Source organism: Pseudonaja textilis, chromosome 3 (genome assembly GCF_049901715.1).
Source record: "Pseudonaja textilis isolate UNSWEBS1 chromosome 3, rPseTex1.2, whole genome shotgun sequence".
NCBI classification, from domain to species: domain Eukaryota; kingdom Metazoa; phylum Chordata; class Lepidosauria; order Squamata; family Elapidae; genus Pseudonaja; species Pseudonaja textilis.
The window spans coordinates 152,283,600-152,308,688 of record NC_141992.1 but is presented as its reverse complement, the minus strand read 5'-3'; the positions used below and the strand labels follow the sequence as shown (position 1 = coordinate 152,308,688).

Sequence of the window (25,089 nt, the reverse complement as noted above, 5' to 3'; positions counted from 1 at the left end):
GGTCAACATTCATGTAGTTTTCTTGTCAAAAACTACAAAAACTTAAGAAATGATTTTTGACGGCCATCTTTGTTTTTTTCAAAACCAAATCCCAGTCTCTTAAAAGCCCTGGAATTCCCCTATGGTTTTCCATCTAAGTATTAGCTTAGGCCTAGCTCATTTTAGCTGGTGGGACTGAAGTCAGCTACTTGCTGCCACCTACTGAAGCACAATGCAAATAAATGAAATTATTCCAAAGGTGTGCACAAAACAATGCAAGAAACAATCTATTTATATAGGAGTCGTATTTTGGATACTAGTGTACAATCTTATATTAAGTAAAAAGGAAAACCATTTCTGTTATAAATAAGTACATATTTGTATTTTTTATTTGTTCTATATACAAATTTAACATCTGGCATTCGAAAGTGTTTGAAACACACGTTATACATTACACTTTACTGCCCACATAAACTGCTTCTTGGACTTATGGCAAATATCTATCATTAATTCACCCTTTCAACTAATTTCCCTTAATCCCAGCAGGGTTTCCCAAACCTGTTATTAAACTTTATAGCTGGTGCCAGATTGATTCCGAAAGAATAATTTGTTCAATATTCTCTTTGTGAGTCCATAGGTAGATTCTAAAAAAACTTTTCGAGTGTCAATGATTTATTATGATTTCTGTTATAACCAATTAATGTTATACCTAAATGTTACCACATTCTGAATCTACAAACATACAGTATATTTTTATTTACTTATATTCTGACAGTACAGGCTGCCAGAAAGCCTTTTAGAAATATTATGTTTCATATGTAAGATTACTCATACAGGCAGAGCTGAAAATTTCCAATAGATAAATGAAACTATTTAAGAAGAGTTCCTGCACACAAAAAATCTCTTCATTTCCAATAGAATGTAACAGAATTAGATTGTAGCTATTCAAATCCATGAGTCTGTATGGGTTGTCTTCTCTGTTAGTACACCAACCATCTCCAGCCAAGAGCTTCTCCTTTGAGACACAAAGTCAGCCAGCCATATTTTAAGGCTTTTCCTGAAGGGCTAATAGAGAGGGGGCAGATATTACCTCCTGTGGTAAGATCTTCCAAAAGGTGATGGCCATGGCAGAAAAGAGATCAAGCAATGGATTTTTAAGGAGGGAGAACCAGGGTTTTCTTAAAAGACTCAAAGAACATCCACTTCTGAAATGAAGTATTTATCACTGCCCTTCACCAACCAGGAGGGACATGGGCCTTGTTGACATTTAGCTGAACTGACAGTGTTGAATATTGTGTTCATTTTCTCAGGTCCAACAAGATTGAACAATTCCCAGATAACCATGCAAGACCTTTTCCCAAGCATTTCACATAGACCTGCACCACACATGGGTTCCAACTTGGAACGAATCTGAGCAACTTTGTCAGTCAGGTATTCGACAAATTCCTCTGCACCCTCTTGAGCCTTCTTGACTCAGGGGTCAGTGCCACCAGAGACATTCTACGGATGCAGCAAGGGCAGAGAAATAATGCTGTTTTGCCAGTCGTTATGAGGTGGGCCTTAATAGTGGCTCCAAGTCATGTCCAATTGGAGTCATCCTTTGGTTTCCTCCCGTGGAATCTCTTAACCCTTGTAAGAACCTGAAGCTCTGTACGAACTATGGGAAATATCGGGAGCAATGGGTCAAGAGAGGCTGCACAGGCACAATCCTGTCCAGAGCTTCAGCCACCCTTTGATTCCATGTTATTATCAAGGCTTCGGCAGAGCTGTGCAGCAGAACTCCCAGAATATCCCCCAGTTTTTGATTCTCATTTTGTACAGGCCATCAAAATTCACTCAATGTCTCCAAGGTTTTTAACATTCATGTTAGAACCACTGACCATTTTAAAATAAATCTATGCTTGCTCCCTTTCTGAAAGGTACTTTCCAATTTAAACCAGGATAAAATACCATTACAAATATCATTACAAATATTAGATTGTGTGAACAAATGTAAGTTATATGTAACAATTAAACCACTGATATGTTTAACAATTTTGTAACTTCAAAAATGCAGCTTAGCAAATGATAATTGATCAGATGTTTGCCAATTCATTACATGCTTTTCACAAAACAGTATGTAAGATCTACATATGGCCATCGAATGGAAGATAATTGTTATTCACAATTGTAACTGGATTATTTTTTCAAGAAAACTCAAGTACAACTCACAAAAAACTTCAGCATATGTTCATAGTACATGATGTAGAAATTTATTTTGTTAAAAGAAATAATTGATTTAGCAGAGCCTATGGCAGAGACCATGTGTCAATTTATCAAAAGAATATTATAGTGTGACTTAGAAGACACATCTGGCAAATATTGCCCAACTTTAGATAATTAATCTGGAATAAAAATCTAACATGATAGTGCAAAACAGCGTGAAATGGAATGACTTCAATAAACATGTAAGAATATTTGCATATATGCAAATTTAGCAATTTTGCTCAACACAATGTGTTTATTAATGAGAGTATTCCAACTTGACAATATTGTATTAAGAGCTATTTATATAAAAATCACATGCTATATGCATGTTCACACCTGTGTCTTGATAAAATTAAGAGAAAGCAGAACTATTTCTATTGTGTGGGCAATGACGGTTTTAAGAAGAATAAGACAATGGGTAAGATAATTTCTTCACATCAGCGATAATTAAAGAGAAAATAAAAGTAAAACACAAGCTGAAAAGAACGGTGGGCAACATTTCCATACTCACACAACTGCTTCTGATGTAGGAGTTAATCAGTGCCTTTAAGCAAATCCCACAAATTAAAATGCTGTTAATTTAAAGCAGTATACAAATGAATTTTATACAGTTATACACAGACATACATACATACTGTACTTTGTTGCTAGAAGTTGGGGGATAGATAGCATATAAATTTAATAAATAAAATTTTAACCTGTGAGCCCTTTTTAAAATAAGTAGCTGTTCCTTCAACAAAGGATGTACGTGAAAGGACATACATCCTTTCAAAAGTTTTCTTTAACATGGAAATTTCCGCATAATTTGCATCCTCATCTGCCATCACATGATACGGCCATTTCCTTACATAATTGTTTCCCCCATCACAAATTCATGGGATCCATGCCAATTGAAAAATAATATTTTACCATCTAGAATCAGTATAATAATGACAAGGGATTTAGATGCATAAGTGCTAGTAGTGTATTACTGCCATGATTTTTCAAGATCAGGTTCTACGGGACTATATAAACTAATTCAGCTAATACAGGTAGTCGTCGACTTACAACCATAATTGAGCCCAACATTTTTGTTGTTAAGTGAGACAATTGTTAAATTGTTTTGCCCCATCTTATGACCTTTCTTGCCATAGCTGTTAAGTGAATGACTGCAGTTAATCAGTTAGTAACCTGATTGTTAAGTGAATCTGGCTTCCTATTGACTTTGCTTGTCAGAAGAGGTTGCAAAAGGGAATCACCTGACCTTGAGACACAGCAATGGTCATAATTGTGAACCAGTTGCCAAGCATTTGAATTTGGATCACACGACCACAGGGATGCTGCAAAGGCTGTAAGTTGTAACTATGAAAAACGGTCACAAGTCACTTTTTTCAGTACCATTGTAACTTTGAAGGTCACTAAATGAACCGTTGTAAGTTGAGGACTACCTGTACACAAACTGCAAATGAGAAATGAAACCTTAACACTGTTTTAGAAATATTTTGGGCAAAGACTAAGAATAGTCATCTGACTTTTACACTAATTTAATGAGGCATGTAATGACACATTTAATTCTGTGCTTCCTAGCCAAACTGTCCCAAACAGTGCCTTGAAAGAAATCAGCAGTGGTCTTTTGACTTGCATGGATTTTTCTAATCCTTGCACCGAGACGACAAAAATCTTGAAATAGTGCCTGCAAAACAAGATGCATGACAGCAGGATGAAGAAGACCCAGAAAAATGACTTGATACTAATGAACAGAGAAAACTAAACCAACGAAGTGGAAGTAGTATGAGCATTAACAGAAAGTGACCAAGTAATGCTTGAATGCTTGATTAGAAAGACAGACTTTGGGGGTGGGGGGGGAGAAAGCTCCCCAAGAAAGGCACTAGCAAGCTACCTAGGTATCATACTAAGATGCATAGACCTGTCCATGTAAATGACCAAAAGCTATAACTAAATCAAAGGCAATTTTACTTTTAAAGCCAAGTATAATTGAATAAATATTGTGAATTTTAGGATAGTCATAATGCTTTATGCTTTGTTCATAAAGATTATACAAAAATATTGCAATGAAATATGATGATTCTTTACAGAAGCTTATTGTGTCATTTTATATATATAAAAAATAAAAAAATATAAGGGAAAAACATTCATATTTTTATGTTTTGCTTTCTTCCTATTTTTTCCCATTTTTTTTTTCATTTTCTGTCTGTCTGAATAAGGGTTAATTTTATTTTATTTTTTTAAAATAGCATAAAAGAAGTATAAAAATGGAAGAGGCTGTTTAGATTATCAAATCAAATACATTGTTTTATGTAGAAATCCCAATTCAGAAAACAGGACCATCCAGCCTCTACTTGAAAGTTAAATGATCCTATGTTGATTTATGATTACTGATCAGCAACTTAAGATTCCTCTCTCTCTCACACACACACACTAAGCAGAATAATGGTAAAAACTTGATTCATCCAAGCCCCGAGCCTCAGGAAGAGAAGGAACTTCCTCCAACTCTCCCTGCCACCTATCTCTTGTCCTGCCATATTTGCCCTTTTGGTAACTCTGCATTCTGCAGGCCAACAATTCTTGCAGACCAGCAACCAGCCCCAGAACTGCATGGCTGTGGGGCTGCTTGCCATACCTCAGGTAACCTAAGCCAGTGGTCCCCAACCTTTTTTGTGCCACAGCCCGGTACCGGCATCACAAAATCATCCGCGGCCCGGTACCGGCATCAGCATGCATGGCAAGGCGAGCCAAGCAACTGGCCAGCCAGCCGTCCCCCACTTCTCCCCGCCACCTTCAACTCCTCCTTTGTACCTGTGTCGATGGGCTTCGAGACGGTCGCTCGGCTCACCTTGCGTGCTGAAAGAATCCTCGAGCCTTAGTTTTGTTCGAAGCCGCCCCCCCCTCGATGAAACTAAGGCGCGAGGATTCTTTCAGCACCCAAACGCCGCTTTCTACCTGGAAAAGCTCACCGGAAGCACTTTTTCATCAAAACGAGATGGCGGCGCCCAGCAAACCGGCGGCCCGGTAGAAATTGTTCCATGGACCAGTACCAGTCCGGGGACCGGTGGTTGGGGACCCCTGACCTAAGCCACTCCAGCAAGCACTCATTCACTCAGCTGCCTTCTCTTCCAATTCCTGCAGCATCCTTTCACCTTCTGCTGTCTCCTTTTTTGATCCAGCTTTTCTGGCAAATATTTCCTACTACCCCTGACATGCCCCTGGTGGAGACTGACTGACAGGGAATGGAAGTGTGGCTCCGGAGGTTGTGGAGGAGGCTGTGAAGGGCAGTCAGAGGAGGATCCAGGCCCATCCTCTATCCATCCTAGGGAGGAGGATAAGGGAGAGACGTGGTCTCCTCGGGAGGGGAGGGCCTTGATCCTCTTCATGGGTTGCAGGTGTGAGAACTGAATAAGAGTTGGACCTGCGTACCAGCAAACGCTGGAAACAAAGCGTGTTTTATTTTGGTGGTTATTTTGAACAACCACCCGATTGACTTTAAGTAAAAACAGAAAAAGAAAGAAAAAACCATGCCAAAAACGTTTTTTTTTAAATCACCAAATGATCCCAGACTGTTCCTTCTTGTTTCTTTCCTTTACTTTTCCTTTCCATGGGTTACTGTATCTTTTAATAAGATTTCAGTTACAATGTATCCTCGGGAGTCTTTTCAAAGTTTCATTCTTTATTTTTCCAGGTGGCACTCCATTTTTCCATTATTCCAAGTCCCACCGTTTTGCATCTACTCTTCTCTTTTTTAGGACTTTAAAATGACCAAGAAAAAAAATCTTTATTCTCCTTTTGAAACTTAGATTTCAGCTTAAGGTTGCCGATTAGTGTCAAAATAGATCAATATAAATTTCTTTCCATACCATTTGCAATTGTCAATATAAAAGTTAAAAAAAGGGATTTTAACCTCCTTTTCTCTCTCCTTCGCAGCTTAAAGATCTTCTTTCAGAAGTATCCCTCTAGGTATTTTTAGATTCAGGGTACCTTGCTTAGATGTTCTCTGTTGTTTAGACCAGTCTGTCCTCTTTGTCTTCCTCCTGCACAATCTTATCCAGTTGGGTTCTTCTTTGAGGTGGCCATTTTTGACCACCGCTGCAACCGTCTTCAGGGAAGGGAGTTTAGACCAGCCAAGGAGGAGAGATGCGGCTCCCCTCCACTCGGCTAGCAATCTCCCCCCTCTTCACCACCTCTATGGGATGGCTTCAGCCGCGAATCCAAAGGATGGGGGCGCTAAAGCGGCGAGCACAGATTGAAACCACGCACAATCATGGGTTTCAGTCTGTCGCTGAAGAGACCCAAACCGGAAGTCTGCTTGCAAGTAAATTTCATGTGACAGACTGAGCTAGCCAATGGCAAAGAGCTAGATCTCTGAATGAATCTGTGATTCTGTGAGCAACTCAATTTGCCTGATTTTGGGTAAAAGTTGCTTTTTTATAAAAAAAATTCAATATTTATATAAATGTTTGTAATATTTACATACAAGCCATGCCCAGCCAGTCACATGACCAGCAAGCCACACCTACAAATTAGGCCATGCACACAGAACCAGTTAGTGGTCCCTGGGATCTAAAATTATGAGTTTGGTGGTCCCTGAGGTCCAAAAGGTTGGCGACCCGTACTCTGAGCGATGTCATAATCAGTTAATGACAGTGGAATAGAGTTGCTAATTGAAGCACCGGCCAGCTTGTAAATATATATGTAAATATATATCTGGGGCATCTCTATTCAACTCAGGATCTGCATACAAAGCAAAATGAAGCAAAGCAAAATAAAGGGAACCAAAGCAAAACAAAACAAATGGTCCTTGCCAGAATCACTAAGTTTACTGTGTCATTTCCTGGAGTTGAAGTGCAACACATATAAAGGGCTTCATGTGGGAAGAAGCTAATAAAAAGCAATGGCACAGCCCACTGTTTCTCAACCTTAGCAACTTTAAGATGTGAAGACTTCACTTCATTTACCCAGCATGCTGGCTGGTGAATTTGGCAGATGAAGTCTACATATATTAAAAGCTACTGGTGTTGAGAAACACTTGTCCAGTAAACTCCAACACTATTTTTAGAGCAAGAAAGATACAGTTATCTGTTGTAGCAGTATTCTGTTTGTATGTTTTGGCCCTAACTCTTTTGAAGTGGCAACCTGAAGCTTTTAATTTTTATTACCGTTTGTTATTATTAGGTCAAATTCAAAAGATATGATGACAGATGAAACAAAGCCAACTTTATGTGCAGAAATAACTTGCCCTCTTATCTGAATTTGTGTCAGTCAAAGAAAACAAACGACGACCCATCTTTAAAAAGCAAGCTGGATAAATGAAGCATGATGCCTGTTTCTCACTTCAAATCTTCAGTCTTTTTGCAAGTCACTTAGTTTTAAGCTTTTAAGTTACCATCTGTCTCCATAAAACCCCTTCGGAACAGAAATCTTTCTATACGGAATCAGTTTTCAAATAATTTTTCAGCGTAATATTTCATTCATGATATTTGGAATGATTCCATACATCTTCCATTCATAACACTGCCAGATTTCCTCATAAATATTTATTTAATATCACAAACAGAAAATTGCAGAGCAAGAATGGAATACAGGTAGTCCTCAACTTACAACAGGTCATTTAGTGACCGATCAGTTACAACGGCACTGAAAAACATGACTTAAGACCGTTTTTCAGAATTACAACCTTTGTAGCATCCTCATGATTATGTGATCAAAATTCTTGGCAACTGATTCACGCTTATGACTGTTGCTGTGATCCCCTTTTGCAATCATCTGACAAGCGAAGTCAATGGGGAAATCCGATTCACTTAACAAACAAGCTCCTAACTTATCAGACTGCAGTGATTCACTTAACAACTGTGCAAGAAAGACTGTAAAATGGAGCAAAACTCATTTAACTGTCTCACTTAACAACATACATTTTGGGCTCAATTGTGGTTGTAAGTAGAGGACCACCTTACAAGGATCCTCTAGTGCAGTGATGTCAAACACATGTTGTCACGTCATCACATGATGTATCGCAACTTTTTCCCTCTTCATTAAGTCAGGCATGGGCGTGGCCAGCGCGTGATGCATCTGGCCTATGAATTTAACAGCGCTGCTCTAGTGCAACTCTCTGTAGATTATATTTAAATACTATGTTCTGAGTTATACAGTATTATTATACAGTTAGCCCTCAACTTACAACCATTCATTTTAAGACATTTTTGCCATGGTTGTTAAAACAAATCACTTTAGTTGTTAAGTGATTCATAAGGTCATTAAATAAACTCAGTTTCTGCCACTGAATTTGCTGGTTGAAAGCTGGCTGGGAGAGTTGCGAATGGTGATCACGATTCTGGTAAGTGCAATCATCATAAATACATGCCATTTGCTAAGCGCCCGAATTTTGATCACTTCATTATGGGGATGCAGTGATGGTCACAAGTGTGAGAATGGTCACATCAGTTTTTTCAGTGCTGTTTTAAGTTCCAATAGTTGTTAAAAAAATCATTATAAGTTGAGGACTATCTGTAAGTGGGAAATAGAACAAATGTTCCATTTTAAGTTTTAATGCAATTCTGAGACTGAGCCATACTTCTATGAAAGAACATTGAGAGCATTTACAATTTATTGTATTTTTTTTGGACAAGAGAGTTCATTTTAGTTAGGTGTTCTTCAAGGATTCCTGATCTTTCACAATTCAAGCAAAGCAAAACGTAAATTGATAAAAAAAACAACAACCCTGCAGCCATGTCTCTTATCCAATATCTTGTCTAAGTCCTCATTCTGACCATCTACTCATCAATTATATATGTTCTAACCAGTGTTTTGAAAGGTCAACTGGAAATCAACTTGATTTAATTTTTAAGCAATATTTTGGTACCTCTGTCTCAAAATGGCTTGTGTGATCTGCTGTCGTTGGAGTGGGGGTGGGAGTTGGTGATTTTTTATTTATTTTTTTCCATATTTTCTTCTATTGTACTTTATTAATCTATTTGATTCTTTTTGTTAGTTTTTATTGTTTTTTATTTTAAATATGGTTTTGCATCCTATAAGCTGCCTCGAGTCGCCATGGGTGAATAGGCAGCAATATTAAATAAATAAATAAATAAATAAATAAATAAATAAATACATACATACATACATACATATGCTGCTGCATTTCAATAAAACCTTTGACTTAGGAACACAGAAAAACATTGTAAACAAAAGCAACTTTTATTCTTCTGTGAAAAATAAAAGAACTTGTCTGAAAAGTCTATGACAGAAACCACTACAACAGAACTGAAAGATGCTATATTTTCCATGCATCTTCCCCCTATCCAATCTCAACTACAAACCCATTTCCTTTCATATATGAGTGCCAATCTTTTATACAATGTGTTCAAAACTACAAAACTGTCAGCAGTTTGCAAGGAGTTTAATCGGTTGTTAGATATAAATCATATTTCCCCAACTGTCATACCAGTTGTTTGATATATGTATATATATATATCACACAGTCACTTAGGGATCATTATCAGAAAACTCTTGGTGTTCTTTTGTTCTCCAGCTTAGAAAAAAAAATCAAAATTAAACTTTACACAGGTATTAAGTTATTTTACAATAATTGCTTAAGCTTTACATGAAGTAGATATATAGCAATTTATTGTACAATATAGTTAAGCACATTTTACTGAGAATGACCTCACAGTATACTGTAGAAAGGAGTTATACCCAAGAGAAGTGCAATCTTTGTTTCATTTTTAACTGTCATTGGCTAAAGCCAGAAAGTCAGGTACACATTTAACATTGCCAAAAAAATAAGCATACTGTACATCTCCAGAATTTTTAGGTGTGTTGCTGTATCGCCCTATGTCTTCTTCACAATATTCCATCTCTTCCTACCCATAGTTGCTGCTGCCATTTCTCTTTGCCTTCATCCCCTCTACCTGTCGAGGAACCATCAGCAAGAACAGCAAGTAAAGTGTTGGTTAGTTATTATACATTACTTTTTCTCCCTGTCATTAACTGTTTACTCAAAGTGGGCCAGCAAATAAGCAGAAGTGACAACCTGAAGCAGAGCCAAAAGCCTCTATTTGACAGCAGCTCAAGACAGGACAAGAAGTACATGTGACAATGGCTCAAGAACAGGACAAAAGTACCTGTGACAGTGGCTCAAAACCAGGACAAAGTATTCCCATTTGTCAAAGAACTGATGTACCCTGTAAGTGATACAGCCCACTCACTGCAGTCTTATTACAACCCTACTCATGATCTCAGAAAAGTTGAATCTTAAGAGTTGGGTTTTGCTTTTTTTAGAACAGTTTAGAATACAGAAGAAAGTAGTTACAGGCGTTGGTCATGGGGAAGGACAATCGAGGATCAAGTGATTTAATATCTTATGTAAGCGGAAGGTCTTTCCAATTACTTCAATCCTCGGTGTAGAAACAAGTCAGCTTGTGGAACAACTGTAAAATAGTGATTGAGGGACAAAATTGGTTCAAATCTGCCCTCAATTACAGAGTTACATGAATGCATTTAGGCAAATTACTATCCCTTAGTTGTTTTCTCTAGTAGGAATAAAAAGAGACAAATGAAAGACAGAAGAGAAATTCATCATCGTCACAACCACCACCAACCCAAATTATAAGAGCTCTTACAATTGAGACATAACTAAAACTAAAATTTAAAATCATCTTGGAAGGAAATGGTGTACAAATAGTTCTTAACTTATAAACAGTCAATCACTTCATGTTATGACAGCCATGGAATGTGTGTTTGTGACCCATAAAGCACTCCTGACCATAGTAAGTGCCCCCAGGATCACATGATCCAGTGGTTGGATTCAATTTTTAGTACCAGTTCTGAGCATGGCTTGGTGAGCGTGGCAGGGGAAGGATACTGTAAAATCTCTAGTCAGAGATGGTATTTGCTGGTTCTCCAAACTACTCAAAATTTCCACTACCAGTTCTTCAGAACTGGTCAGAACCTGCTGAAGACCACTTCTAACGTGACCATATCCTGGACAGGTCAGCTTTACAACTCACTGCAGCACTCTGTAACACATGATCACGATCACTTAATGACTTCAGTGTTTAAGGACCTCAGCAAAAAAGCCAGAAAATTGCTTCTGGTCATGTGGGTACTTCAACTTACAATGGTAACAACTTATGACCAGATTTCCAGTCCCAATTATAGTCATAAGTCATAGACTATAAGACTAACTGCTTAATTATATAAATTAACTTAATGGATATGATCAAAGGCAGTGATTCCCAAATGGCTGTGTATAAAAATGTATTACCTGGTCTGTCCCAGCTTCCTTGTAGTCACGCGTCTCACCACTTAGCCTCACTTTGTTCTCATACTCCTGCTGCCATATAACTGATTAGATCAGACCCATCCCAAATCAGCTCCTGCATATTCAAAGCAAACCAGCTATACAAGCCAGTAATGATCACTGGTAGTTAGCTAATCAGCCTGCTTGATGCACAAAAAAACTGGTTCTTTGACATATGCAAGTGAAAAAAGTGATGTGAATACTAACATTTTTTTTAAATGACAACAGTGAACAAGTTACCAACTGCCAGTCTAAACTGTGATATCACACAAACAAACCCAAAAGGAAAGTGTGATTTAGAAAATATAAAGATGAGAATTTAAACATGAGATTTCCCTTACCCCACTCTCTTAGAATTCATAATTTTTTGATAAGTAACATCTTAACCAACAAGTTCTGACAAGATTTATTGTTATTATTGCAATGGGTACATTAAAAAAATCAAGTGGTATTTAATTTTGGGGGGAAATGCACCAGGAATGAGTAGGCAATGTAAATATAGTGATTTTATTCACCTCCGAACATACATTCTTATGCTCTTTAAGACTAAAATGTTGCAAGTAAGTTTTACATTTTCTAAATATTTGTCTAAGAAAAGATTACAGAGAAGACAACACACAATATATGGCTATTAAGAGTTCACATGTAATTTATAGTGGGTAAATAAAAGATTTGACCAAATTTATGTAAGCAGCAAGGTTCCACATGCATTTCATACCTTTGATTGAGATGTCATCACAAACTGGAATTATGCTTTGAGGAAGATTACAATTTAACTAATTTGATGCTATATTTTGATTAGTAGTCTCAATAATTTATCTAAAAGTTCAGAGTTCACAATGACCTGATTTGTTGATACAGACCAATGTTGTACTGTACACTTAAATGATAAAGCAACAAGTCTATTTATATGGAGTAACACTGAAGATTCATTCAGATATAGTAAAGCTATGTCAAATTATTATTTATTTTTAGCTGCTCCTTACACTTCTTGGCAAGTTGCTCCTCTAATATCATTATGACAACTACTGCTAATGGTATAAAGTTTAGAACAATAAGCCTGCAGGACAGCCTTTGCCAGGGACATATGGGTGAGCATATGATGTCTTCTTGCAGCCCACTCTTCCTCCTTCTACCATATGTGAAAAGTACTAGGAAGAGAGACTTTTATCATAACATGTCTACTGATGTCATTTTTAGGTTATCAGGAGTTAACACCTGATAATAAAACCTATTGTAATCAGATGTGCTTTTAAAATGATAAAATTGTGGGATCAAGGTTAAAACTTTTTTGCTTTTTCCAAATAAAGTTGTCTTGTGTAGCTGACAAATAGAAACAGGCACATCCAATTTTGCAAATCACTCTACTGCCAGTTATTTCCTCAAGCATGACCAAAAATATTTATCTGCAAAAAAATCTTAAAATTACTAGGTTTTAAATGTTCTGGAAAATAAAAGTAGGAAGCCTAAAGTTTAAAGAAAAACAAATAATGATTGCCTATTAAGATGTTTAATTTCTGCTTAAAAAAATTGTTTCCGCCAGATATGTTTCTTGATGTTTCTCAGCTTGTCTACTTTTGGTGAAAGCAATTTATCAATATTTCTGGAGTACTAACACAATCTAGTAGGCTAAATATGACTTTTGTTTAACACAGATGGAAAATAGTATTTGCACAGTTGTATTTGTAGTGTTTATTCCAACTTGTGTCAAACAGAGTTTAAAGGTTTGGGAAATATTTTGAAATGCTGACAGATGTACAATCACATGGCATCTTGTTTCACAAGTTCACAATTCACAGTTTTCAAAATTTCTGTTTCCTTGGACATGAACCCGGTTGAGGGATTGTGTCAGGCTGCTTCATTAGATCTGGCAAAGAAGGAATATTATGGGTACCATGGGCTACATGTGCCTCCTCTGATGGGAAACCCACCATATAGAACATCCTTCACTCAAAAATTAGATTAGCTTTATAAATTTTGATACTCCAAAAACCTTCAAGACTTGATTATATTATTAGGCCTTGCCTTGATGGCTCCATGGTTGAGATGCCATTTCTTATCCTCCCTTCATCTAGGATTGTGTCTTCTTATGATATTAATATGGATTTTTACACTTTATATCTGCTTTTACATATATTATTTTATCTTGTTGCATACTGCTCAGTCACTTTAGGTGAGATTAAGGGGGGGATATAAATTTGACACTTCAGAGTCCATATATAAAATATTATTGAGGCTAAAGTTTATTTGATTGGATTATAATTGTTAAACTTGCATAGTGAATTCTGCAGCATAACAAATATGATTGACATTCTGTTGAGTGAACACTCCGCACTATTTTAATAGTAGTTTTAATGCTATAAAACAACCATATATTTATTTGATCCCAAGTTATGAATCATATCTTGTTCTGTGTACTTTGCACCAGCAATAATTAATCTCACACTCTTACTTTCTCTTGCTTTTTTACAAGAATGCTCAAATAAGATTTATTGAGAAATAATGTTTTTAATTAATTTTAGTAAATATTCACATATTTTAAAAATAAGCATTTTTAGATTATCACAAAAAACATATTTACCGAAGAATAAATCCAACTGGGTACATGGGGTCATTCTTCTGAATAGACACGCATAAGGTGCACTAACACTGGCACAAATATATTGTCAAATAGGTTTATATAATATTATTGGGGCCAATTATTGGAAAAAATAAATGAGGAATAGCATGGCATCCTTTTCTGTCATTTTATTTCTAAAGATATACAGGCATGAAAGGCCAAGACAACTGTAATCTTATTTATTGGATTTATTATGATAGCCCAGACAGCCAGTCTCACAGCCCCACTCTAATTTTCTTGAGCCAAAGTGATGTCATGTCCAAAGCAGCACTAAGCATTGCTACAATTCCAGTTTTTTTCTGTAGTCTCCACCCTTTTTCTTCATAGCATGACATTACAAAAACAAGAAGGCCATCAGTCACCTTTCTTAGGGCAGGCACAATGGAAGCAGTACATTTTATAAACTTTCACTTTCCATGATAAGTAGATGGAACAATTCAGAAACAAATCCAGTCAAAGCAGTTGCAGTAAAAACAAAACAAATTATGACAAGATTATGGTTCTCCCTGAAACCACATACTGCTTTCTTTGCTAGCAAGAGTCAGACTAGCTTTACCAGGTTGACAATCATTCTATCTAAAGAAAGTCAGAATAAATTTAAAAAGCAACTACTGCAAGTTTATTTCGCTGAGAATAGTTTTCCTTTACCAATATGTTATCTTGAGCTGTTTGACTGCAATTTCCATCATCCTCATTCATCATAGTCATGTTACTGGGAAATAATAGGAAGTATGGCTGAATGCCTCTGTATCAGGTTAGGAAAGGAAATGTATTGCACATTAGATATTTTACTTCCACTCTAGACTCCACATTCTATTAAACAATTTTATTTAAAACAACTAAACCTATTATACTTATTTATCTAGGGAAAAAATTCATTAAATTAGAGTTATATATTTTCAAAGGTAATTCAATGAAAGAAGTGGATAGAAGAGCTACCAAAAGGTTAAGTACTGTATTACCTTCCAACTTCTACTTAGCCAAATACAAGATGACTTCGAATAAAATCTCATTTTCAGTATTATAAAGGTACCAATGACAATTGAAAAGCAAAAGCCATGTTGTATCTACTCCAACGCTTTATACTCCCTTTATAAACTGCGCTAAGTCCAAACAGAATTTAAATACAAGACCAAGTCTATGTAAGTAAATTATCTAGCCATTCTTCATTTTAGAATAGTATTAGCAATGTCAATAAAATTATTAAAAGGCTACAAGTGAAATACTATTTTTATTTTTAACTTATTGCACAAATAATTATCCTACATATTTAACTTGTATAATTTATCAACTGACTTACACTAGTTAATAAAACACAAATAAAACAAAATAACAAACAGCTGCAAATGATACTAAGTGTATTTTGCAATGAAATGTCAATGCAAAATGGCACTAATATAATCTTATGTACAAACAAGTTTAAAATTCAAACTTGTAAAATAAACAAAGTATGTTTAACATAAATTTTATAACAGATGGCACAAGAATGTTAAACAGCTTCATTACTTTATATGAAATGGACAACTACTTTACATTTAGTATTTCTCTCAAAATATGCAAAATTCATTGCTACTTCTGCAATCAAATACTCAGTGGTCATCAAGCAGAGTCATCGGTTTTTTTTGTTTTTTTTTTTTTTTAAGAAAGTTGCACTCAAAAAACCAGAAAAGTAACACTTCCAAACAGCACCACGATTTAAACACAATGCACCATATGTTGATTCTCAGCTTACAAGTTTGCCTGCTTCTTTGCTTCCCTCTAGTTTCCTCCCCCCATCCTATACCTCTGATTAATACCAGCTGTTTCCCTCGATCTCTCCATTCAAGCCCGCAGGAGCCTTCTTTCTCAACTTTAAACTCCACTCTGCAGCCGAAATACATACAGCCACACAAGGGCCTTGGGATTGGAAATGCAAAAAGGAGGAGATAGCGCTTCCACTGCAGAGGTCCAGATCTACAATTTACTATATAACCACACCCACCGCATTGCAGAAACCATGAGCGGGGGAGAGACAGGGTGGCGGGGGGGGGGGGGAGGCAGACGAGAGCCCCACGGTGAGACAGAACATGATGCCACCAACTGAGTTTCCCCCCCACCCCAAAAAAGCCACGCCTGACGGGTGCAGCGAATCCTGCAAAAGAGCAGTCAAGCTGAAAGAAAGCCAGGGACCTGAACAATTCTAAGTTAAGCAAGAGCGGCGGAGTAAAAACCACATGGCATTTAAGGCGGGATGAAGCTACTTTTTCTTCTGCCGCCAAAACTACTTCGCAGCATCGCCACAGAAGCTGAGGCATTTCTTCTTTAAAAAGTTATCTACCCACCCAACCCTTTCTTTCCATTGCTTAATGTTAAAAAGACCCAACCTACATCACCGTCAATAATTAATAGAGGTAAGCAGCAAGATGCTTAACGGACAGCAGTTACCACAAGGCAAGGCGCATGGCTGTCGCCAGAAATCAAACATTAAGAGCACAGACGGTTAAAAAAAAAAACGATGAATAGGAACTTGCTACCCTTGGAAAGGAAATTTCTGTGAAGAATCCGTCGGGAAAAAACCGCTCAGAAATGAAAGGGAGGTTCTGCGCAGAACTCCAAAGGAAGCACCAAGACGCACCCGCGCATTTCAGATCCAGAACTCAATAGACTTTACTCAAGACAGCCAAGCAAAGCGAAGCCTTCTCCCTTATGAGGAAAATCAGGCCACTGCCGCCTGAACGAACCTAAGCGCCGCACCATCAACTTACTAAATCACTGTTGGGGCTGCGGGTGTCCTATTGCCAGGGGAGTTGCCCTTAAATAAGCACGGGGGAATGAAAAGGCAAGGGCTGACGGGCTGGGTGCACCCAGACTCAGCTTCGCGTTCGCCTGCGGTTTTTGCTAGGTGACCCTTTCGCCGGAGACAAGACAAGCGGGTTGCACGAAGCGCGCCTGAGCAAAAGTCAACCCTGCCCCCCCCCCCAACTCCCGGCTCCGCACGGACTTCTTCCCAATTTCCCCTAAGAGGGCTATAAAAGAAATGACGACGCCAACATGCCACCTTCCCCCTCCTCCCCTTAACGATGCGACTCTATTCCTTCGGAATTCCGCCGTCTCCAAAGGGAGCCGCCGCAGACCTGAATCGTGCAGGGAAGAGAGGGGGAGGGGAGGAAAAAAAAAAAGTAAACTTGCATGTGCGATCCTTACAAACAAGACCATTTGTCGGGCCGCTCTAACAAATCCAGCCAATTCATGCTGCGGTTTGCCTCGTTTCCTCGCCGACCCGATGCAGACCGTGCTATTCCTCCACGAGCCCTTCAGCGTTTATCGCTTCCCTCCCCTGCTTCCCCCACCACCAAGCGCCCTCTTTCCCAGCCCGTCTTCAGGGTGTACACCAGGAGGGGACGTAAATCAGCAGAAAGAACTTGGCCGGGACTAGCAAATAAAGCGCACTTCGCCATCTAAATCAAGTCATCCGCACCTAGTTTAGCCAAGTCATCCAATGAATTGGCCAGCTGGACCCAGGCCATAAATTCCAGTCGTTTGCGGGCATGTGTGAATGTGCAGCGACTTTTACCCAAGTCTTTTTATTTTTCCTCGCCCACCCCCACCCCCACCCCAGCACGTAGACCCGGGACGCGAACGTAGATATCCGCCCATCCCGTGCAATGGTCGGCGTTCTGCGGACCAATCCCGCCCGAAACCTTTCACCGCGAACTGTTAACTTAAAAATGGCTCCTGGTATATACATCACTACTAGACTTAAATCAATGCAGAAGAGGAAGGCCTTCGAAGCTTCTGATCTTCCCCGTGTCTCCAAATCTACTTTACATAAGAGATATTTTTTTTCCTCCCCAAACGGCGTGACAACCCCATGCAAAAGGCGAGAAGGGAGGTCTGCGTACCTTATCCAAAAGCCGCAGCCGCAGAACCCGGACTCGGGATCGAAGTCTCTTCCAGCGCGTCACAAGGACGTGCAGCAGCTGCAGCAGTCAGAGCCACGCGTCGTCAGCAGCAGCAGCAGCACAGCCGGGCTCTGCCCAGGACGAGCCCTCCGCAATTTTCAGCAAATCAGAAATGTGCAAACGCTTCTAAGACCCCCACCCACCCCGACCGACCTAAACGAGGTAGGAGCTACATCCGGCCAGTGGTTTTTTTTTTTCAAAGTAGAAAATCAATTATTTTACTTAGAACCGGATGCTTACCATGAACACTTAATTATCAAGGACGGTCTTCCAGGCCTTATTATACATGGCATTAGGTCTGCCTTTGCAAAACGGCGTTAGCCGCTTCTAGTTTGTTTTGAAGGAAAAGCAACCGGTTGAGTTAACACCACCAGTTATTTGTCACCTCTTCATCAGAGCCTGGAAAAGAAGGGTGGAGGGAAGATGCTCCATCCAGAAGATCCCCAGGTTTCTCTCTTCCAACTACTCCTTTAGTCTACGCGTTGCCACTGCAGCAAATAAATGTGGAATCAAGAAGGCAAGGGCAGCTTTGACACCCTTCTTGCCCTCCTGGTCTGACCACCGAAGACAGGAGTGAACCATCTTATTGGCTAGAGAAAGAAATGCAGCACAGAATTAGTAAGGAAAGATCACTAATTTTCTCAACCACTGTAGCCTGGCATGGGGAGATGGGGAATTAACTCAAGTACTTCAATTTTTAACACCACCCACTAGGAGGGACAGAGAATGCAGGCAGAGGCAAAAATCCTTCTTCCATCTCGGCACCTCCCAGAGGGCGTAGTCCACTGCTTTCTTTTGTATAGTTCCTCTCTCTGGATAATACAAGTGTCTCTCCTGCAGTGTGCTAAGAAATGGGATGTGCAAACGCCTAAGAAGTTGCAGAAGAAAATTGTAGATAAGGAGCCAGAGATATCACCACCAGTTATCCAGTCTTGTGCACCTGAAAAGGTAGTTGACAGCTTTCATTTTCTGTCACACTAAAAATGACAAAATTGATAAAGATGTGCATTTTTGTCAGAGATGACAAACGAGAACCTGCACAGCACAAAGAATATGATGTTTGTGTTGGTTAGAAGTTCATTAGTACATCAATACTTCTTCCTTTCAAAGAGGGTTATAGTGATTTCCCTAACAGTAGCTTCACATTAGTGTTCCCGGATGGGAAAGACTGAGAACAAGAACGTAAGCCAGAGAGAAGCTAACATTCCAAAATTTTAGAAGTTGGCAGTTACAAGATGAGTGCTACATCTGACTCATATGACTCTCCCTAGGCCAAACAAAAAGAAATCATAATGGCTTGATTTAGATTGTGTGAACAATTGTACAGCAGTTACCAAATCTCTTGCACTGTTTCATAGTAACTGCTTCTCATATCATTCCCCAATATTAATTCACATAGTTCATCGTTTTGTTTAGTTCTACCAGCCTGGAATTTTTGTTTGGGTTACTATATATGGATAAAATTTATTGCTGTATTAAAGGTTTACTCAATTACCCAGATAGCCATTCTGCCGTGCTTTCATCCCTGGAAGGAAGTTGTTTGGGTATGAATTGTACTGCCTCCATAGCATGGCCTTAACATGGCTCCATCATGGGCTTGGCTTGTGCTTATCCACGTCTGGAGGGTAAGGAAGATCATCTTACAATCAAAGAATCCTAGTGCTGGAAAAGACCTATGAGATCTTCTAGTCCGACCCTCCTGCCCATGGTATGAGTCCTTATTCCATCCTGAACAAATGGTTGTCCAATCTTTTCTAAAAAACTTTCAGTGATCCACAACTTCGGGAAGCAAGTTATCCGCTAATTGTTCTCACTATCAGGGAATTTCTGCTTAATTTCAGGCTGGATATTCCTCTGATGAGCTTTCTATCTGTTCTGCCTTGTCTTACCCACAGGTGTTTTGCAGAATAAATCAACGCCTGTCCCTTGTGACAATTCTTCCAATATTGGAAGACAGCTATCTTGTCACTAAACATACCTAGTTCCCTTAGCCCTGTGATGGCAAACCTATGGCACGCATGCTGGAAGTGGCATGCAGAGCCATTACTGCCAGCATGCGAGCCCTCAACCAGAGCAGGTCTACTGCGCATACAAGTGTGCCACCCACCCAACAGCTGATTGTCAGGTATCTGGTGTGCATGTGTGGGGGTGGATGGGAAACGTGCGCATGTGCAGAGATGTAAGGCACATGGGGGGGTCTTGTGTGCATGCGTAGAGATGTGCAGTATGTGGGGTCACACGCATGCACAGGGGGCATTGGGTGCCCTCGTGCATTGCCTTCTAGGTGCTGGCAGATGAGCACGCATGCAATTTTCAGCACGGGAGCCCAAAAAAGTTAGCCACCACTGCCTTAGCCATTCATCCTTTGCTTTAGCCTGCAGCTCCTTATTATATTTGTTGCTTTTCTATGCACTCTTGTCCATGGATTAAAAGGTTGTTGTTCAGTCGCTGTCATGTCAGTCTCTTCACAACCCCATAGACCATAGCATGCCAGGCCCTCATGCCAACTCGGAAAGCTCAAACTGGCCAAGGAGCTGCTGATCCAGTTCTACAGAAGAATCATTGAGTCTGTTATCTGTACCTCTATAACTGTCTGGTTTGGTTCTGCAACCCAACAGGACAGACACAGACTTCAGAGAGTAATTAGGACTGCAGAAAAAACAATTACTACCAACCTGCCTTCAATCGAAGACCTGTATACTGCACGAGTCAAAAAGAGGACTGCAAATATTTACAGACCCCTCACATCCCGAACATAACCTGTTTCAACTCCTTCCCTCAAAACGACGCTATAGAGCATTGCACACTAGAATAACTAGACACAAGAACAGTTTTTTCCCCAAAGCCATCACCCTGCTAAACAAATAATTCCTTCAATACTGTTCAACGATTACAAAGTCTGCACTACTATTACTGTTAAATCTTGTCATCACTCCTTATCACCCATCCCTTCCCACTTGTGACTGTATGACTGTAACTTTGTCACTTGTATAATTACAATTTATATTGACTGTTTTCTAGTATGATTGATTGCTTATTGTACCCTATGACTATCATTAAGTGTCGTACCTTATGATTCTCGACTCCTGACTAACGTATCTTTTCTTTTATGTATACTGAGAGTATTTACATCAAGACAAATTCCTTGTGTGTCCAATCATACTTAGCCAATAAAGTATTCTATTCTGTTCTATTCTTTCACTGCCTCCTGGAGTTTGCCCAAATTCGTTGATGACACTATAACTATCTCATCCTCCATCATCCCCTTCTCCTTTTGCCTTCAGTCTTTCCCAATATAATGTTTCAGATGAGCATTAAGTATTGATCTGTACTGCAAATTTAAAACAATTGGCTATTTTTCATATTCTTTTGGAATCCTAGCAAAGCAACTTCAATCAGATGTCCTCAATTAACCTTCTAAAAGTGATTCCAGAATACAAAAATAAATAATGTTTACAATCCAATTTATTTTTCATTGATTCAACTAATTTTACCTGGAAATAAGTTTAATTGGCTTCATAGGAATTTAAAGGTTTTAATGTTTAGAACTGAATGCTTAACTCATCATTTCAGTAACCCATTTTAAGGTCTTCTAAAATGTTTCCAAACATCGTGCACTGCAGATGAACCCTAACTTTAGTAGGTTATGACATGCAATCAAACTCATCTGGAAACATTACATTGACGAAGCCATTCTAGAACCTGCTTATATTTAATGATCCCTCCGAGAAAAAATAAGTAAATTATAATCAAAATGTGTACATTTCTGCTGTGCAGTTAGCTATGCAAGTTTGAATTGAATGTGACATTTGTATCTCCTATCCAGGTTAGAGGGCAATTTTTTGAAATTGCTGAGTGGTATAACTGATTTCTCTAACATGTTTTTGGGGATCGACTGAGGGCCACCTGGATGAATATTGATTTTTTTTATTAGCATTGTGTTTTATTTATTGTACTTTATTTTGATCTGGTGAGAATGCGTTGGTTTTATTTTTTTATTATAAGCTCCCTTGAGTCAACTATAATTTAGCAAAATTTATCAAATATATTTTATCAAATAAAACAAAAACAAAATACCATTTAAAAGCTCTTCAGAACATAATAAACGTTGAATGAGGAGCAATCAAATTATTGGTAACGAACTGGAATTGGTATGTGACAAAATTTAATGTAAACTAATTTAAATTTAAATATAAACATTTGTTAATGCTGTTCTGCTAATAGAAAATATATATGCTCAGAATTCCCTTCCTTCTCCAGCCTCTGAATTTATTCTGGTTGTTTTCCTGAGCTCTGAATGTTTTGTGAGACAGCCTGAGACATGGAGAATTGTAACACATTAGAAAAATAAGAAAAATGAAATATACTCCTTTTGTGTATGTTCAAAAATCTATTTCAGCTTTGAATTAATGCTATACGCTTTGTATTGGTTACAGGAGTGGTTCTCAACCTGTGGTTGCCTGAACCCTGGGGGCCATTATGTGGGAGGGTTATTGAAGACTTGAAGAAATGTTATGATTTAAATCTTGAGTTAAATCTTGGTGATCTGTGACCATGGTACACAAAAAGTATTTAAAGAGGGCCTGTGGCGAAGAAAAGGTTGGGAATCACTGGGTTACAGTGGGTTTTTTGACAAATCTTAAAAACAACACAGTTTGGTTGGAAGGCTAAGAACCCTCACACACAGAGGTCCCACCATTCTTCCCAAAAGCAAACCAGTTTTCAGCTTTTTCTAAATCTGTCATTGTCAGTCTTCCCATGTCATGAACCTCTCCCCTCTTTCTTTTCTGTTCTGAGAAGACCAAAGGCAGCTAACGATATATCAATAAAATATAGTTGAAATGTGATAAAAACAGATGTAAAACACTATTCAACAACTTATAGCATTTTCACTATTTTAGCGCAGAGTGAGCATTTAAATTATATCGAATAGAAAAATGCTTCTAAAAAGAGGACTTGTTATGGTTTTAAAACACAGACTGGGAATCTGAATACTTGCAAATTAGAAGGCTTTCTATGTAATAAACACCTGCCTCACCTCCTTTGCCAGAGACACCTGGAAAGGACCTCTGAAACTGACAGTATGTCTGGCCTGATACATAAATGATCTGATGTATCTTGAAATACTCCTTCAAAATACTCTCAATTTATGACCACAATTGGGGCTGGAACTTCTTTTGCTAAACAAGGCAATCATTAAGTGAATTGCTTCCAATTTTGTGACAATTTTGCCACAGTTATTGAGTGAATCAGGCTTTCCCTATTGACTTTGCTTGTCAGAAGCCCCCTGGGAAGATTGTAAGCAGCAATCATGTGATCCTGGGATATTGCGACCATTGTAGATACATGCTGGTTGCCAAGCAACCAAATTCAGGTCATATGACTGCAGGGGACCATGGGAACAATGTAAATGTGAGGGCCTGTCATAATTCACTTCAATACCATCATACCTTTGAACAGTCGTTAAATGAATGAGCATAAAGTAAAGATTACTTGAGTATTTCAACCAAATAGATTATTTGGCAATATAATATCTTCAGAGCAAGTGGATTAAATATATGGAGGAAAAGACTAAACTGTTCCACTGTTTGCTAGAAGTTAGGATTTCAGAAAGACTGGGGGAAGAATGATCATATTCTCTTTCACTTTTTCTAAAGTTGACATATAATAAGACATGGAATATTATCTTCCTACTAATTCCTAGTGTCATGAGAGTAGAAAGACTGATGGAATGATATTACTGATGGAATAAAAGTGATAACGGTGTCCTTTCAGACTGCAACCTTCTATTTACTTAATGGGAAATAAATTCCACTGAGCTCAGTAGACTTCCGTCTGAGCAGACATATAGATAGGATTACACTAAAAAGGGCAAACAATTTATGAACTAATTACTATTGAAAATAGGATGATCTAATGACAATTTCATATGCCTTTCAAAAGTCAACATTTAGAAACTGGCAGACCATTTGTAATGATTAGGGCTATGCTAAACAAGATGCTTGTAAACCGAACTTCCTTTGAACAAAGGAATTTATAGGGATCTTTAAATACTATAAGAACATTGTTAGATTCTGATTTATCCTATAAAGAACAAAGTTAAATCTTGTCATATATAAAACTACAACATACCTAATTGGATCAATAACTGTACTATATGTCCTACTAACATTGCCAATATGCAAGTATGAGTTTTGACCCACCTGTGGGACCAATTAACTTACTCTGGCCAGCTATATTTGTAACTCAAACAACCATGAGACTAAGTCCAGGTACTATCCAATATCATCAAAATTAATGAGACCTGAATGTAGAGTATCACAAAGACTGCACTCCATTGCAAAACTCACTGCAGGATCTGGTAACTGTGGAGCATGCCTCTTAGACACTTAGGATGTCTCTACTGTTGTATGTATGTACATGGGTCCATTGATGTCTTGAAATCTTCCAGTTTCATCTTGGTACAAAAGTTAATAAGGTGCCAAGTATTTTATATGTTTATCTATTATTTGATTAATGCCTTACCTTTCTCTTCTGGTGAACAGTCAACACAGTTAAATAATAAGAATATGAAGTTAACCAATAAAGATTAAAAATAACAATAAGTTATAAAATCAGCCAATCATTTAAAGCCTGGCAAAGGAAAAGCATTGTACAAATTATTTAAATGTTGAGAGAATGTTGGATACAATATCAAGGAAGTGACCCAGGAGAAAACTCTTTCTTCAATGCCTGAAACGTGAACACTGACAGAAGTCCATCTTCAAGACAGCCTTCCCCAACCATCCTAACCAGGTAAGTACATAACAAGGAATGTGCATCTTTAGACAGTCAGGCTTTAAAAGTCAGTATCAATACCTTAAATATATTGGCTAACAACCGGCAACCAAGCATCATTATGATCACTGTACTTCGCACTGGTTTGCCAAGTTTTATACCATCTGCAACTTCCAGGTAGCTTTATAGGTAACCCTGCACGAAACCAGTTGCAATAGTCAAGAAGAAACATAACA

At 38.3% G+C, this 25,089-nt stretch overlaps 1 protein-coding gene across 34 annotated transcripts in view; it reads right to left on the bottom strand.

Annotated features, from left to right (window-relative positions):
- Positions 1-25,089, bottom strand: part of EPB41L3 (erythrocyte membrane protein band 4.1 like 3) — a 134,090-nt gene that overhangs the window by 61,286 nt on the left and 47,715 nt on the right. For 9 of the 34 annotated variants that reach the window (XM_087931116.1, XM_087931118.1, XM_087931122.1 and 6 more), the window contains exon 1: positions 18,017-18,110. The exons of 4 other annotated variants lie outside the window; for them this stretch is intronic. The gene's annotated coding sequence lies outside the window, so the exon portion shown is untranslated. Of the gene's footprint in view, positions 1-15,918; positions 16,063-16,879; positions 16,984-17,172; positions 17,249-17,318; positions 17,386-18,016; positions 18,117-25,089 lie in introns of those variants that run through there. 21 more of the 34 variants (XM_087931125.1, XM_087931126.1, XM_087931130.1 and 18 more) reach the window with 13 other exon arrangements.